The sequence below is a fragment of the Anomalospiza imberbis genome, chromosome 5 (genome assembly GCF_031753505.1).
Source record: "Anomalospiza imberbis isolate Cuckoo-Finch-1a 21T00152 chromosome 5, ASM3175350v1, whole genome shotgun sequence".
Classification (NCBI taxonomy): Eukaryota; Metazoa; Chordata; class Aves; order Passeriformes; family Viduidae; genus Anomalospiza; species Anomalospiza imberbis.
In genome coordinates this window covers 50702338-50717011 of record NC_089685.1, presented here as the reverse complement: position 1 = coordinate 50717011, position 14674 = coordinate 50702338, and the positions used below count along the sequence as shown (strand labels likewise).

General features: G+C 47.7%; 1 protein-coding gene and 1 long non-coding RNA gene across 21 annotated transcripts in view; one reads left to right on the top strand and one right to left on the bottom strand.

Annotated features, from left to right (window-relative positions):
* PPFIBP1 (PPFIA binding protein 1) overlaps positions 1-2101 on the bottom strand; it is a 102279-nt gene extending 100178 nt beyond the window's left edge. For 4 of the 19 annotated variants that reach the window (XM_068190707.1, XM_068190720.1, XM_068190713.1 and 1 more), the window contains exon 1: positions 1897-2096. The gene's annotated coding sequence lies outside the window, so the exon portion shown is untranslated. Of the gene's footprint in view, positions 1-1896 lie in introns of all 19 variants that reach the window. The other 15 variants (XM_068190706.1, XM_068190723.1, XM_068190712.1 and 12 more) reach the window with 10 other exon arrangements.
* A 374-nt stretch (positions 2102-2475) lies between these two features.
* Positions 2476-13533, top strand: LOC137474277 (uncharacterized). 2 transcript variants are annotated; one of them, XR_010999270.1, is made up of 2 exons: positions 2476-2782; positions 13136-13533. It is a non-coding gene; the product is annotated as an uncharacterized lncRNA (long non-coding RNA). The 2 variants fall into 2 exon arrangements; XR_010999269.1 differs by lacking the exon at positions 2476-2782 and adding an exon at positions 9494-11184.
* Positions 13534-14674: the final 1141 nt, after the last annotated feature.

Here is a 14674-nt window from a genome sequence, read left to right as displayed (position 1 = left end):
CAGGGGCACCCCTCTCCTTCCTGCAGTGTGTGTCACACTGCCCTGGCAGCACAACCCAGAAAGGAAACAGGACTCGCAGCTAAGTAGGAAAAAAGATGATTTTCACCACGGTTCCCTGCCCCACGGGACAGCCCTGGTTTCAAGGCGCTCCACCCTGCGTGTCAGGGACAAGCAGAGCCTGGACCTGCTGCAGACACAAGTGCACAGGACACACCAACTTCAGCATTCCTCAACACAACTCTTACACCCAGGTGCAGCAAATGGATGAAATCCCAGGGCTCAAGGCAGGAGATGGGCTGCCGAAGGGGGAAGCTGCTCCTCAGGGCCCCCCGCACAGCCAGGCAAACAGCTGGGGCTCCTGCTGCCTTCAGGGAGGAGAGAAACACCAACTTCACCCTCCTGGCATGGGAGCATCAATCCTCATGTGTGAGCACACAGCACTCCACTGACAGTCACTGTCACTGCCAGCAACTGATCTCTGATACAGCTTTTCAAGAAGCTGTGCTAAATCCAAAACTCCACTGGGATGGGTACTAAGCTCAAGTAGGGATTGCTCTGGCTCCTCATTTCTTAGTGATGTGAAGAAATCAAGAGGTCAAAAGCTTTGCTGCACTTGGAACAGAGAGTTGAAGCAGATTTCTGCTATCCTACTTTCCAGAATGCTTCTCAAACCAACCTGCCATGCTGCCTCAGTGAGACACCTTTTTACTGAAACCTCTACTTACATCCTCCACAAATGCAAATCCTCATGATACAGCTGCTCCCTTCAATAGAGGCAATAAATCCCGAGCTGACACTCTGGGACATCTTCCTCCCCAGAGCTCCACGGTGTAAGCATGGAGAATATTCCCACTCCGTGCCCCATTTCTGCTGTTTACTTTTTGGAATGCAGCGGCACTTGTATTGCTCAATGTGCTGCCAGTGCAATCACAGAGCCTACACGCGGCGCTGCTGGCAGTGGCTGTGCTCGGGCCAGAACGAGGAGAGCCTGCAGAGCCTCTGAAGGCTCAGGCACAGCCGAGCCCAGCCTGAAACTCTTCCTTGTGCTCCTCACTCACACGAGGGAGCACACACGTGTTACAGCACAGCCGAGCCTTGAACACCAACGCGTCCCTTCCCCCCAGAAAGAGCCACGGAGGTGCAAAGCACCTTTTTACAGCTCCAGCTGCGCCCAGCCACGGCCTGAGCAAGCACAGCTACTTCAGCTGTTAGAAGCCACGGCTCCAACAGAAACAGACCTCGAAAAAATAATCACGGGATGTAAGAACCCCAGGCCTTAAATCAAACCACATTTGTTAGCTCTAGATAAAACTCATAACTGCAGTTTCACAGCACCAGTGCCTGAAGCGTCCGACCAGAGCCCGAAAAGATTAAACCGGAGAACGCCAACCTCTCCCCAAAACTTCCCGAAAAGTTACGTCAGGTCCAGCACAGAAACAAGGCACAGAAGGTCGGGAGTGCTGAAAGCTCTGGGACATGGCACGGGCACAGGGCCACGAAGCGGAGACAGAGGCTGGCGGGATGTGGGACATGGCACAGGGACACGAAGCGGGGACAGAGGCTGGCGGGATGTGGGACATGGCACAGGGACACGAAGCGGGGACAGAGGCTGGCGGGATGTGGGACATGGCACAGGGACAGGGACACGAAGCGGGGACAGAGGCTGGCGGGATGTGGCGGCGCAGCCCCCCCGCTGCCCCCCGCTCCGGGCACACGCGGCGCTCCCGTCCCCGGGCCCGGGCCGGCTCCGGCCCCGCTGCCGGGGGCCCCGGGCCATGGCGGCGGCAGAGGAGGAGCCGCCGGGGCAGGGCACGGCGGGGCTCATCCCGCCGGGACACCAAGTTGCCGCAGTCGGCTCCGAGCGGTCTCGGAGCGGGTCCCCCGAACTTCCCTTACCTGCGGCCGAACCGCGCAGAACCCTCCGGGGCGGCCGCGCCTCCGCCGGCTGCGGGCAGCCCCCGCCGCCGTCCCGCCCGCGCCGCTCCGCTCGGTGCCCGCCCCGCTCCGCCCCGCTCCGCCCGCTGCCCCGCGACCGGCCCCGAGTCGCCGCTCTGCCCCGCCCGGCCGAGGCACCGCCCGCCGCCGCTCCCGGGCCAGCCATGAGGGAGCCGGCGTGGGGTGGTGCGAGCGGCCGAGTTCCCAGTGCCCCTCACGGGCAATCACAGCATCGCCGAGGCTGGAAGAGACCTCAGAGATCAGCGAGCGCAGCCCGTGACTGGACAGCACGGCGCGAACCTCACCCGGTACCAAGCGACACGTCCAGGCTTAGAACAGCCCCAGGAACCGTGACTCCGCCACCTCCGGGTGCTCTGCCCGGGACCCGGCCTGCCCTGCCCACCTCGGCACCCCGAAGAATGTCCGCGGTCTGCGCTGCGCTGAAGCGGCCCGAGATCCCCCGAATCGCTCCTCGGCAAGGGAAGGAGGCGGCACCGCCGCACCGGGTGACACCCTGGTTAAATCTGCAGTGCACCCATGCCAGCGCTTTGCCTCAGTGAGGATAAACGTGGTGCAGGCTTTAGTGCAGCGATCCTTGCTACATTCGCACGAGTGTTACTCTCTCGTTTATACAGTGTAAGGGACTAAGTGCCCTCCATCAGCAGCCTCGCAGCCACACCAAAAGCCCGCCTTCGCTTTACCGGCTCCATGGCAGAAAGGCCTGAGATGCTGCGCACTCAGGAGTGGAGCCACATAAAGAACAGACCAAGGGGTTCAGCCAACTAACTCTCAGTTTTGTTTGGAGTTGACTCAAAGCTCTTCCTCCCATCCCTTCTCCAAGAGCTGGGTGAGAGAAAACTTTTCATGTTTTGTTCATGGAAAAGACAATTTGCTTGTGCATAACATGCAAAAAAGTGGAAGTTTCCATTCAAAATTGAAAAAGTATTGGTGACCTGTTGAAAGCACACATTCTGAATTCCCAGCAAAAGTGGGAAGGTATCATTTGCTTTTTAAGCACAGTTTGCAAAGAGGACAAGTCGATCCAAACCACTTTTTTTTCTGGCAAGTTACCAGCCTGTCATATTGGCCACACAGCTCCAGTGTGTCTTAGGTTAAATAGCAGGACTGAGTTTTAGACTATGAGAAAAGAAAGGCAATTGAAAAATACCTGGGTTTCTTTGGTATCTTCTCTTTCTAGTACCTCTGTTTCAAAACGTTGGTGCCTGCCTATGGTTCTGATGCTCTGCAGTTGGTCTTTTTGCCCATTTTCCTCAAATTTTCATCAGTTCTCCAGCAAATGTTACCAGTTTGCTGTCAGCTGATGGGTGACTGCTGATCACACTCCGGGTCACACCAGGCTGAATCACAGGGATCCCACTTCAGCATTCTATCCTTCCTGAAATGGCTGGGCTTGGACTTGCCTAATAACAAGCACTCGGAACAAATATGGATCTACTATTCTTCAGCCTTTGTTTTTTGTTCTTTTTTTTTTTTTAATTGAATATTCTGTTGATTGTTTTTTGCACTTTGAATTTTCAGTTCAGAAAGTGAAGATCTTTATTAAAAAACCTAATGCAGAAGGGCTTCATTTGTCAGGATGGTGTGAGAGAGATCTCTCTGTAAACAAATCTTAGCAGACAGAATATTTCAAACAAATGTTTGGATTCTTTCATCAAAGAAAATACCTTTGCAAGTTAAGACAAATCTCTGATAAGGCTTTCTGGTGTGCTGATCTCTCATCTCCCAAAATAGCTTAGCCCTTTTTGCTCCAGGCTGGTTTGCAAGGAATGGTTGATTTTCTCCACCTTTGTGAAAATGCAGCAGTCTCTGAGAAGGCAAACAATTTGCTGGTCCCTCCTGTGAAGGCTTGGGGAGGTTACAAGGAGTAAGAGCATTTTCCAGCATTGTTCACTCCATGAGGAGGTGAAGGAAAAGAGCTTTTCCCTCACTTTGCACTGGGAACATGCACCGTCTCCGTGGTTACAAATCAATAAATGGCATTAAGCCCAGTATTTCAAGAGCTGTCAGAGGCATTTTGAAGGAGCAGTGTACACTTTCTAACAGGATTTTCTTTGGGCAGTACATCCCATCTCCCACACACTCATGGCATGGTACAGCCAGGAGTAGTGTCCTAGTGCAGTTAATTTTCAGCTGGATCAGTGGGGTGAGCAGATGAGCTCCAAGATCCCTGTCACAAAGCAGGTCATTTTAAGAAAAAATTCTTCCCTATTCCGGGTGGTGAGGACCTGGCACAGGGTGCCGAGAGAAGCTGTGGCTGCCCCATCCCTGGAAGCGTCCGAAGCCAGGCTGGATGGGGCTTGGAACAACCTGGGACAGTGGAAGGTGTCCCTGCCCATGGCAGGGGGTGGAAACTGGATGATCCTTGAGGTCCCTTCCAACCCAACCCATGCTATAAATTCTATGATTCTATCAGTGCTGGCTCACGAGGAAGGCAATGAAAAACAATAACAAGCCATGTACATCACAGCCAATTTTTAAGTTTTTTGTAAATAAATGCAGCACCTTGTTGGGTCTCAAATGTTTTCCTTTAGACCAAACCCGTTCCCCAAAATACAACAGCTGAAAGAGCTGAGGGATCTCCTTCCCAAAGAACAATGGTTTCCCACCCAGGCTGTGCATAGCTTTCAGGACAGCTGAGAAAGTGGACTCAGTGAGTCCCTCTTTTTATTCCCCGCTGGATATTAACCCTACAGCTGAGCCAGGGTGCTTTCAGGTCAGGGCTCCACCACTGACTTCTCCTGGCACAGTTGTGTCAGTCAGGGTTGTGATAAGATCCTCTGAAGGCAGAGCTGTGCCAGCAAAAGCACCTTGTGCAGATGGAGGTATAAGCAAAGAAAATGGTGCTTTTGTCCTGGGAGCTTCTTTCACAGGAGGGAGCTGGAATTCACTCTCTCAGCAGCAGCAGCACAGTTTTACTGTTAGAAGCTATTACCTTGGAAATATTTGCTCTTCTGACCAGCTATTGTAGCTGGGCTGTCAAAGCTGTCCTGGCTTTCAGCTGCCTGAAGTATCCTTGTTGTTAAATACCCAAGAGAGCAAACTGTTTTGGCCTTGAGCTTCGGTGTGACACCGTGTTCAGTCCTGGGACAAGTGCTGCACAAACAATTTCTAGCTGTCAAATCCATACCTGAATCTTTCTCCTCTCCTTTAAATTCCCCTCCAATCCCTTCCTAAAAATGACAGGGGAGATTCGGTGCCCAAAGGATTCATAATCCAGAGCAGCTGAAATACAAAGTGCTCCCAACCTGTACCCCTGAAACAGTCAATCTTCAGACCTCGGCTGTCCCATCCCTGGCTCTTTCCACAGTTTGAACACACGAGGAAAAGCCCTGCACGCTGAACCTGCTGCTGAACTGATGGAAGAGATGCTGTCCTGTCTTGGCTCTGCTGCAGAGTTTCTGGTCTAAAGTTTCTGTGTCCTGAAGTTTCTGGTTTCAACCCCCCAAAAAGCAGAAGGTCGTTTAACAAGTGACCAATCCGCCCCAGCGCTTGGGACCGTTTCGGGTGCCCAGTTTCAGATGATCAGTCTTGTGTATTTGATCTGGAATGTTGTGTAATTAACCCCTGAAAATCAAGAAAAAGCAAACTCCAGTTCCTTTTCCAATGGACAAGGAAGCTTTCCATAAAATTCACATACCTGTGAGGGTGAAAATGTAATTAGCTGCAGGAAACCTCTCCAGCATGAGCCTCAGAGATGTCAATGTGGATCTGGAAATCACAAAGAGCAGTGTTACCAATCAGAAGATGCTGCATATTTTATGTAAAAAGTGAGCAAGAGAAAACCTTCTGACATGAGCAGGAATCACATCAGGCTCAGCTGGAGGAATCCATACCATGGCAATAGCACAACTGCTTGAAAAGACTGGGTGTTCCAGACCACTGTCTGCCCATTACTCTGAATCATTGCTGTCATCAAAAGGAGGACAGGAAAGGTTACACTTTGAGAAAATTTTACATTCTTAAATTTCTGCAGGCCTACCAAACTTTTTTTTTTTTCCCTGTCCCTGGAAGTCTCTCACTCACTAATTTAGGTATAAGTTCACTTTAACTGGGCTGAAATCCTCATGAGGTTCACATACATGTACTTGTTACAGCATTCTCTCAATTTCAGTATCAGCAGATAATCCTCAGGAGAGGATTTCTGGTGCAATCAGAGCTCATTGGAGCTGAAGAGAAGCCCTTTGGGTACTCAAAGTGTTTAACTTCAAACACAGCACAAAATGTTCAGCAGAGGAGTCAGAAACTGGCATAGAGGTGCCAGCAATAACTTTTCCTGGTAGCCCCTATACTGGAATGTCCCAGATAAGCACCTCTCCACTGAAATGCACACACGTGGCTGGTACAGCAAGGCACATACCCGAGTCTGTGAAGCACAGCAAAGTGTTATCAGAGCAAAGCAGGCGTGCTGGATGCAGCAGGACATAACAACCCTACCAGAAACTCCCTTTGTATCATCTGCCTAATCTGGAGGAGACCACCTTCTAGCCAAACTCATCCCTTGCACAACGCACACTGTTAATCACGGCTGACCTCACTGCCACCCTTCATCCATGCCTGGCTGCTGATGACAGCCTACACCTAAGCCTTGCTCTCCAGCCATCAGGATAACTCTCACTTTTCACTTCCCACTAATTCTGAGCACATATTGCTTTCATTCCTTTCAAAATGTCTTTCCACATCCCCATTGCCTGGGGAATTGTGTGAATATTTTCCTGAAGTTTCTCAGATTCCCAAGCACATCCCCTGGTTTGTTCTTGGCATCAACTTCGAGCGGCTAATGAAGAACCACCTGAAGTGCTGCTCAAGGCAGTCTTTCCACAGTCCTGACAGAACCAGGCTGACAGACACTTCCCAAATCCCTCCAGCACTAGGACAGCCACGAAGCTCCTTTCTGAGGAGAATCTCGAACAGTGTAAGTACCACGGCGGGGCCGTGATGCTGCAGAGCAGCCGAAGGGTTCGTTCCCCCCGAGCATTCCCTGCAGGAGCAGCCGTGCTGAGCGCGGATGTCACCGCCTGGCATGCTGCAACAAGCGCAGCCGCTCGGTGCAGCTTGCACAAAGAGGCAGTGTCAGAGCCGGCTGGGCCAGCCGGGCCCTGCGCTCAGGCTTTAAGTGGCCTTGGGGAGCGGAAAACAACGCGCTTCAGACATTCCTGAAATATTGGGGCTGAGAGGCCACGGAGGAAGGCGACAGCATCCTGCCCAGACGGGAGCAGGAACTGCGTTTGCTTCCCATCTCCAAGAGATGCGTTCACATCGTTTGTTCCTGGACTGACCTCTCTGGAAATGCCTTTTGCTGGTGACTCACTGAGGTGGGAAGCCAAACCAGGCTCCCCGGCTGAGTCAATCAGGTGGCAGGACCCAAGCAAGTTAATCACTTGAGATTACTGGAATCTTCTGCTCTGGAGAGACAAGAAGTGATAAGGAAAGTCTTAGGGGCTGACTGGAGTAGTCACTGAGCTGTCTCACTGTATCAGTCAGCACGGTGCTTGCCATGCTCCAAGCAAAGTGACAGACAGCCAGAAAACAGGGATTATGTTGTCCTGAAAGAAGAGACAAACATGGAAAATACAGCTCCAAGGGAGCACAAAGAAATTATGATCATCGATTTAGCTATTATTGGTTTTGATCTCCCTCTCTCTCTCCCTCTCCACAGATGTGGAGAATAAAGCTTTCATTCATGGAACATACCTATTTTTTAGGTTAGAAAAGACATCAAAATGATCTTTATTCTCCACTTCACTTGTGAGCTCTGTCTTTTTGTGTTAAGGATAAGCAGAAGAAGAAACAAAGGGATTTTGTTTAAGTGGGGAGTAAGACATGTCTGAATGAGTATGGCTGATAGGAATAGTTTATAACTATAACGTCACTAAGCCTATAAAATGAAAATATTTACATTATATACCTAAAACAAACAATTTGAGAATGATCCATGAGACAAGCAATGGGGTAAAAACTAAAATCACCCTTCAGCATTCCTGCCAGAAGGTGTGCAGGATGGACTGAATTTCATTTCTGCCGGTGAATTGGAGGTTTAGTTGCCTCTTTCCATTGCAAAAATGTCTGAATATCTCACTGAAGTCATTACACAACTGAAATCTGGATGGCTTGGGTTGGAAGGGACCTTAAAGCCCACCCAGTTCCATCCCCTGCCATGGGCAGGGACACCTTCCACTATCCCAGGTTGCTCTGAGCCCCATCCAACCTGGTCTGGAACACTTACAGGGATGGAGCGTCCACAACTTCTCCGGGCAACCTGTGCCAGGGCCTCACCATCCTCACAGGGAAGATTTTCTTCTGCTTTTTCAGATTGCACTTATTCAACAATGTCCCTCTTAAAGCTGGTCAAACATTTTAATTTCTACCCCTGACAAAGCATTGATTTTAACATTTTGAGAGAAACAGAGCAGTGCATTTGGGATGAAGAGATGGATATTTAGGACTTTCATGAAAGCAAATATTCCAAGAACAACAGCTAAGCAAAACAATACGAAAATCACAACGTAAACATCAAGCTATTTCATGGGAATGTACATGTGTTCATCCACGGATTAGCCTGGAAAAGGTGGTGGAGACCAGATGAGGAGGTGAAGGCTGGGACAAAGAGCACAGGAGTTCTGCCAGGCTGCAGGGTCCCTCTGTCTTGTTCAGCTGTACCTTCTGTATCCATTTAATGTGTCCTGCTGCCACTGCAGCTCCTGCACAGGGACAAGAAGAACAGCCTGGATGCAACACACGTTGTGAGTGATAAAAGGTCAAACAGGTGTGGCAGAAAAAGGGAGGCACAGAAAGCAGGTGAGAACAACATAAGGGCAGATAAGCAGACATGCACCAAGGCCTCCAAGAGCAGAAAGGTCTCCTTCAATTTCAGGGAACAGCTGTGTCCATCTTCTAGAAAAGCAGCCTTGGTTCCTAAAAGAATAGTTTTCTCTTACAAAGGTTCTTTAAAGAAGTTTCAAATGTGAGTGATCAAAGTCATTGCAGTGGATATTTTTTCTAATCCTGGGTTCTGGAAAGAACTATTTCAGCATTTCCAAATAATTTGGGCTCCACTTTCCCTTACTCAGATTACTTCTTGTGTACTTTCATACAGCACTCCTATATTTGTACACAAACTACCTGAAAAAAAAAAAAAAGCAGGAAATGATGATATAAGGCCTTTAATTTATGCACAAATCACCTTCAGGGGACATTAAAAGATATTTCAGTCCATCTCAGGCATCTGAGGAATGATATTTTCCCATTTAAGGTAAAACAAGTCAGAAGTAATCATTATCTTCTGACAAGTGTTTTTCAAACACAAAAGTCTCCCTTAATGTTTGGGAATCAGGGCTTTAGACTAGATGATTTTTAAAAATCTTGTCTTCTTTTAAAGTATATGTCTATACTTTTACATATATAGAAGTAAATACTTAAGCTGGATTCATTAGTAGTTCAACAGCATACTTAAGATATAAGCCTATTTAAAATAAAGTGTGAAATTCTTACACTGCTTATTAAAACATAAGTTTAATATATATTTTTAAAAATTAAATAAAACTCAAGGTGAAAATCACAAACATTTGCTACTAAAGTTGTAAGAATATAAAATCAGCCCAGCTGATGGAATTACCATCTGAACATCTGGAACAAGAATTGGCTGAAGTGAACCAGCTTTTGATAAAAGGGATTTTTCTGCATGTGCAGAAAGGATATTGGAGCAGAACAAGCTGAATAATCTGAAACAGAAATAGCAATAAGTTCAAAGCTGAGAAACTAACTGGAGACTACCCACCAAAAGCTTGTGTTCCTGGCTGAACAGTGAATAAAAGCAGGGAATGGAAGTGCCACCTCTCTTCAGGATTACGTTTTGAGGCACACTGACCAGTGGCAAGCACTTTGATTTGCCACCTGTAAATGATCTGTCTAAATCAGCTCCATTTTATGAAAAAGATAGGGTGTTGAGCTTTGCATGGGTTCTTCTGTGGACAGCACACCTGTAATGGTCTGCCAGGTTAGTCAGATATAATTAATAAATAAACACTGATACATGGGCATGTCCCTGCAGGGGACAAACTGAGCTCCCCCTCTTCTGCAAACACAGGAGATCATGGGAATGTTCCAGTAACACAGGGCAAACTATTTTGCTTTTCTTATGATAAAGTATGATGGAAAAAGGACTTAAAAATCACAGGCCTTTCCTGTCCCCCATTGTCACTCAGCCCACAGAATCCCCATGGGCTGCAGCAGTGTGGGCCCCCACAGTGAGCTACCAAAGCTGCATTAAGTGTGTGGGGGCCTTTTTAAATTCCACACATTATATTTGGCACGTAGGAAGACATTAAGGCAAGCTGCCCTCCTGCTTCCCATGAAAATTATGCAGCTGATTGCTCCTGCATTAACAAGCTGGGAGACACACACCAAAGGAGAGCCGGGAGACTGACACGGGCCCCAAGTGACTTCAACCAGCATGGGTTTCAGGCAGTTTCAAAACATTTGTCTCATCCAACCCAAAGGCAGTCATGGCATTCCCAAAAAGGGGGTGGGTGTCAGAATTGAGATCTTGCTCGGCTCAGAGCTCACATCCCCTTCTCTGCCCCAGGTCTCAAGACTGCTGCACCTGGAATTTGCTTTCCTTGGGAAGGCAGCTGGCACAAGTGTCGTGCAGGCCTGCCAGCAGCTTTTGGAGTGTCACAGGGGGAAGTAATCTCTGTAAATAGTGATCTGAACTTCCAGCATCAATACAGTGTTATTGTGAAATGGCTGAATGAGACTCCACAGGCTGTTGCTGTGGGGAGGATGAAAATGAGAGGAAGGAACCTAGGAGGAAGCCAGCAGGGGGGACAAGCATTACACACTTCCAGACTGGGAGGGATTGTGTTCACATGCACCTCAGATGGACACACACCCTTTCCAGGGACTCCAGCACTGTGGGAAAAGTTGGTTTACATGTCCTGATGTCCCTCACAAGGCCTGGGCCAGGGTCAGCAGCATCTCCAGCAGGGCAGGATAAGCAGGGGGATTGAGCATACAAAGATAATGTAACTTTGAACAAAACCCAGAAACAAATCACAGCAAGAGGAGATGCTAAGTGACAAAATGGCAACCTCTAGTCATATTATGCTTGCCTTTCCCCTCCATCCCTTGTTGTAACCTGTTGTAGGTATTTGTCTTTGAAACCTACACAAACAGATTCTGAAGGCAAGAACCTACAGCTGCAGGACAGCAGAGTGCCTCTGTCTTGGTGAGGTAAATACTGTGCTGGTGCAGGAGGAACAAGAACATCTCTGTGACAGCTGAAATTTCCATCTGCACTCTGTTTGGTGAGGGCTGGTATCATTTATTTGTTGGTGCCCTGCAGCAGATCTGCCTCTCTGCTTGAATGCTCCCACTTCACAAAAAAAAAAAAAAAAAAAAAAGCCCCTTCAGCTTTCTAGACCAGCTATGTAGCTGGCAGGAGGGGGAAATGTCAAGCTAGCACAGAATGGTATTTAAAGAGAAGCATTACCCAGCAGAGCAGGCAGATCTGCAGGGGATCTTTCTGAACTGGAGCTAGGACAAATTCTGGAATAACATTTCCCTGCATGACTACCGGTGCCCTTACTGGGGGTTTACCTGTCTCTGTGGCCATCCCTGCCTGTCAGTTAAACCAGAGGTTCCCCGTGGTGACAACACCAACCCAGATGCTGAGGAAGACAATGCCACTGTTGTGATTTCCCTGGCTCTGTGAGCTGGGGAGCAGGTGCAGCACCAGGGAGGATCTCCCTCTGACACATTTGGGTTCCTTGCATATTCCCACCTTCTGCTACACACACCCTGGCAAATCTTCTGTTCCCACTTACTTTCTGGTGATCAGGACCACCATCTGATCTAATCTGAGCTCTGCCTGGTGGGAATGTTCTGGAGGACTCTTTCAAGGGCAGCACTGCTCAGCTCAATGACTGGCTGTAAACAGGACACTGGAAGTCCTGACTTCAGGAATCTCCTTTAATAAAAGCTGGGATTTTTAAAAGAATCCATTAATCCAAGATACATCTCACAGTAGCTGTCTGGACAGTATTAGCTGATGAGGAAGAATGGAGAAGAGACAACTGAGATGAGCTATTACCAATATGCCCAAATATTTTATGGGTGTATGTCAAGAAGATGGGAACAGGCTCTTTTCAGTGGTGCCCAGTGAGAAGACAAAGGGCAATGGGCACAAACTGGAACACAGAAAGTTCCATTTGAACACGAGGAAAATTTTTTTACCATGCGGGAGACAGAGCACTGGAAAAGGCTGCCCAGAGAGGGTGTGGAATGTCTTTCTCTAGAGACATTCAAAACTCACCTGGATGTGATCCTGTCAACCTGCTCCAAGTGAACCTGCTTGAGCAGGGGGCTTGGACTGGGTGATCTCCAGAGGTCCCTTCCAGCTCCATCTGTTCTGTGATCAAGGCCAGGAGCAAAACAGAGGTTAGCTCCATCCCCCTGAGAGAAATGTGCAGAATCAGGTATTTCTACATACAACCTTCTCCAAGAGATTTCAAGCCTCTCTCAGCCTGAGAGAGGCTTGAATTGTTTGCTACATCAATTTACACTTTGCACTCCACAGGGAACGTGCTAAAATCACTCGAGGGAACAATTACAAGGACAAGCCCAGCAACAACCCAGGTACACCTGCAAAAAGGGCGCTTTGGCCACACAATTCTTTGTAGTGGGACACTGAAGCCTCTGTGTTCTGTACTAATATGGGGGGACAGCAAATCTACAGCTGCCATTGGCACTCTGCTGCATTGCAGAATTACATCTTCTGTGCATCATTACTTGGGGATAAATATTCAGCTATAGAGAAGACAGCTGGGTGGGCTATTGTGAGACAGGAAATCCTATAGATAGCACAAAGCTCATCTCCACATGCCATTTTCTCCAAAAACCTTCAAAAGTCAAGTCACAGTAAGAACTCAGACTCACTGTCAATCTGATGAGTTTTAAATATAAACAGCAATTGATGTAACAGCAGTGCAGGGCCAATGTGTGCACAAGTTCTTATTTTCTTCAGATGATCACAGATCAGTTCCATATGCTGGTTTTCTAGTCAGCAGCTGTGTCCCAGCTATTGATTAAATTTTAATTAATCAAGCTGAAAAAGGGTGTCACTGCTTGCATGTTCAGCTTCTCAGACTCAAGTTTGCTTCATCGTGCTTATTTCGCTTTTCAGGAAGAGCTACCAACAAAATCATCACTGTGAGGCTGCAGCAGCATTCCTTGTCAGGCAAGGAGCGCCAGCAACAGGAAACAAGTGACTTCTCCAGGCCTTGAAGCCCAGCCACTCCACTCTTCTTCGATACTTCTCGTTATTGTTTTATCCTAGTGGTACACGCATTCATTAACAAATTGGCATGAACTTTCCATCCCATACCTGAGCTACAGCACAAGCTGTGACACTGATTTCCTTATGGCATTAACTGTCTGCCCTGTACATTGCTCAGAAAGGCAGCCTCAAGCTTGACAGTAATTACATCTGGCAATTATTAACTCTCCATCTGTGCAGCCTTCCCAGGTAGAAGGAGCCTTCCCTCAGCTTTGAGCACTTTATGATTGTTCTTACTGTAACAGTGAATTGATTCTTCTCAAGGAAAGGCCTTTGAAGTGTGGAGTGCTTTAGGCTGTGTTTTCACAGGTGGGAAACAGAGACAATGTATGAAGTCCAAAGGTCACCCAAGATGCAAAGCTGAAGGACTAAACACAGAGATCCCAACACCAGGCTCGTTGTTCAAAATGCACAATGGCTGAACTCAGTATCCTTGTATGTGGGATGTAAGCCAGAATAAAATTAGCAGTGGAAAGAGCTCCCTCCTATTTTCCTTTTCTTTCATGGGTTTACTACAGCATCCGCACCAATACACATAACATCATAATAACAATAACAATAATGCAAAGTGTGCTCAAGGAGCCTGCTCCAGCTCCTTGTGAGGCTGAGGAACAGCTATCAGTAGCCCTGGTGAGGCAGATGATGTTGTAGACACTGATGTTAAAGCACTGGAGTTCATCCATCTCCCCAGCCACTGTCAAGAAGCAAAGCTACTGTAGTCAGAACATACCCAAAATATGGGACGCCCCATACCCAAAATCATGGGACTTTATGAGAAATAGAGTTGTGCATGGTTGGTGGTTTCAGCCTTATCATGCCAATGAAAATAGCAAATAGGTTCTTGATGTTAGCTCCAGGGTCCTGGTTTTCAAACAAAAAATCTGAGGAATCCCAGTCCCAAGAGTTTTCCTACCTTGTTTTGCCTCAGCTCAGCATTTTTCTTTCCTGCCTGCTCTCAGAAGCACCAGTGGAAAGGATCACCCTTTACCTGGAGAGTCTCAGAACCAAGAATTACAAATTACTCCTCTGCACAGCACCCATTGACTACCAACCTACTACATAAGTGAGGATCCAAACCAGCATTATTATTATTATTATTTCATGTATTATATATGAATATGTATAATATATAATTATACATATATAATTGATACATTATCTATTATTTCATATATTATTTCAGCATTAGTAGCAGATTAAGAAGTAAAGACCTCCTTTTCCCAAACTCTAGGCAAACCCCACATCACCAGGATTTGGTGAGCTCCAAACAGTAGTGACACCCATGCTATCTTAGCAGGGTTTCAGATTCGATGGCCTAATTCCTGTTCTCAGCATTACACTAATTTAAGTGATGTCATTCTGCCCCAGCACTTACAAATCATCCCA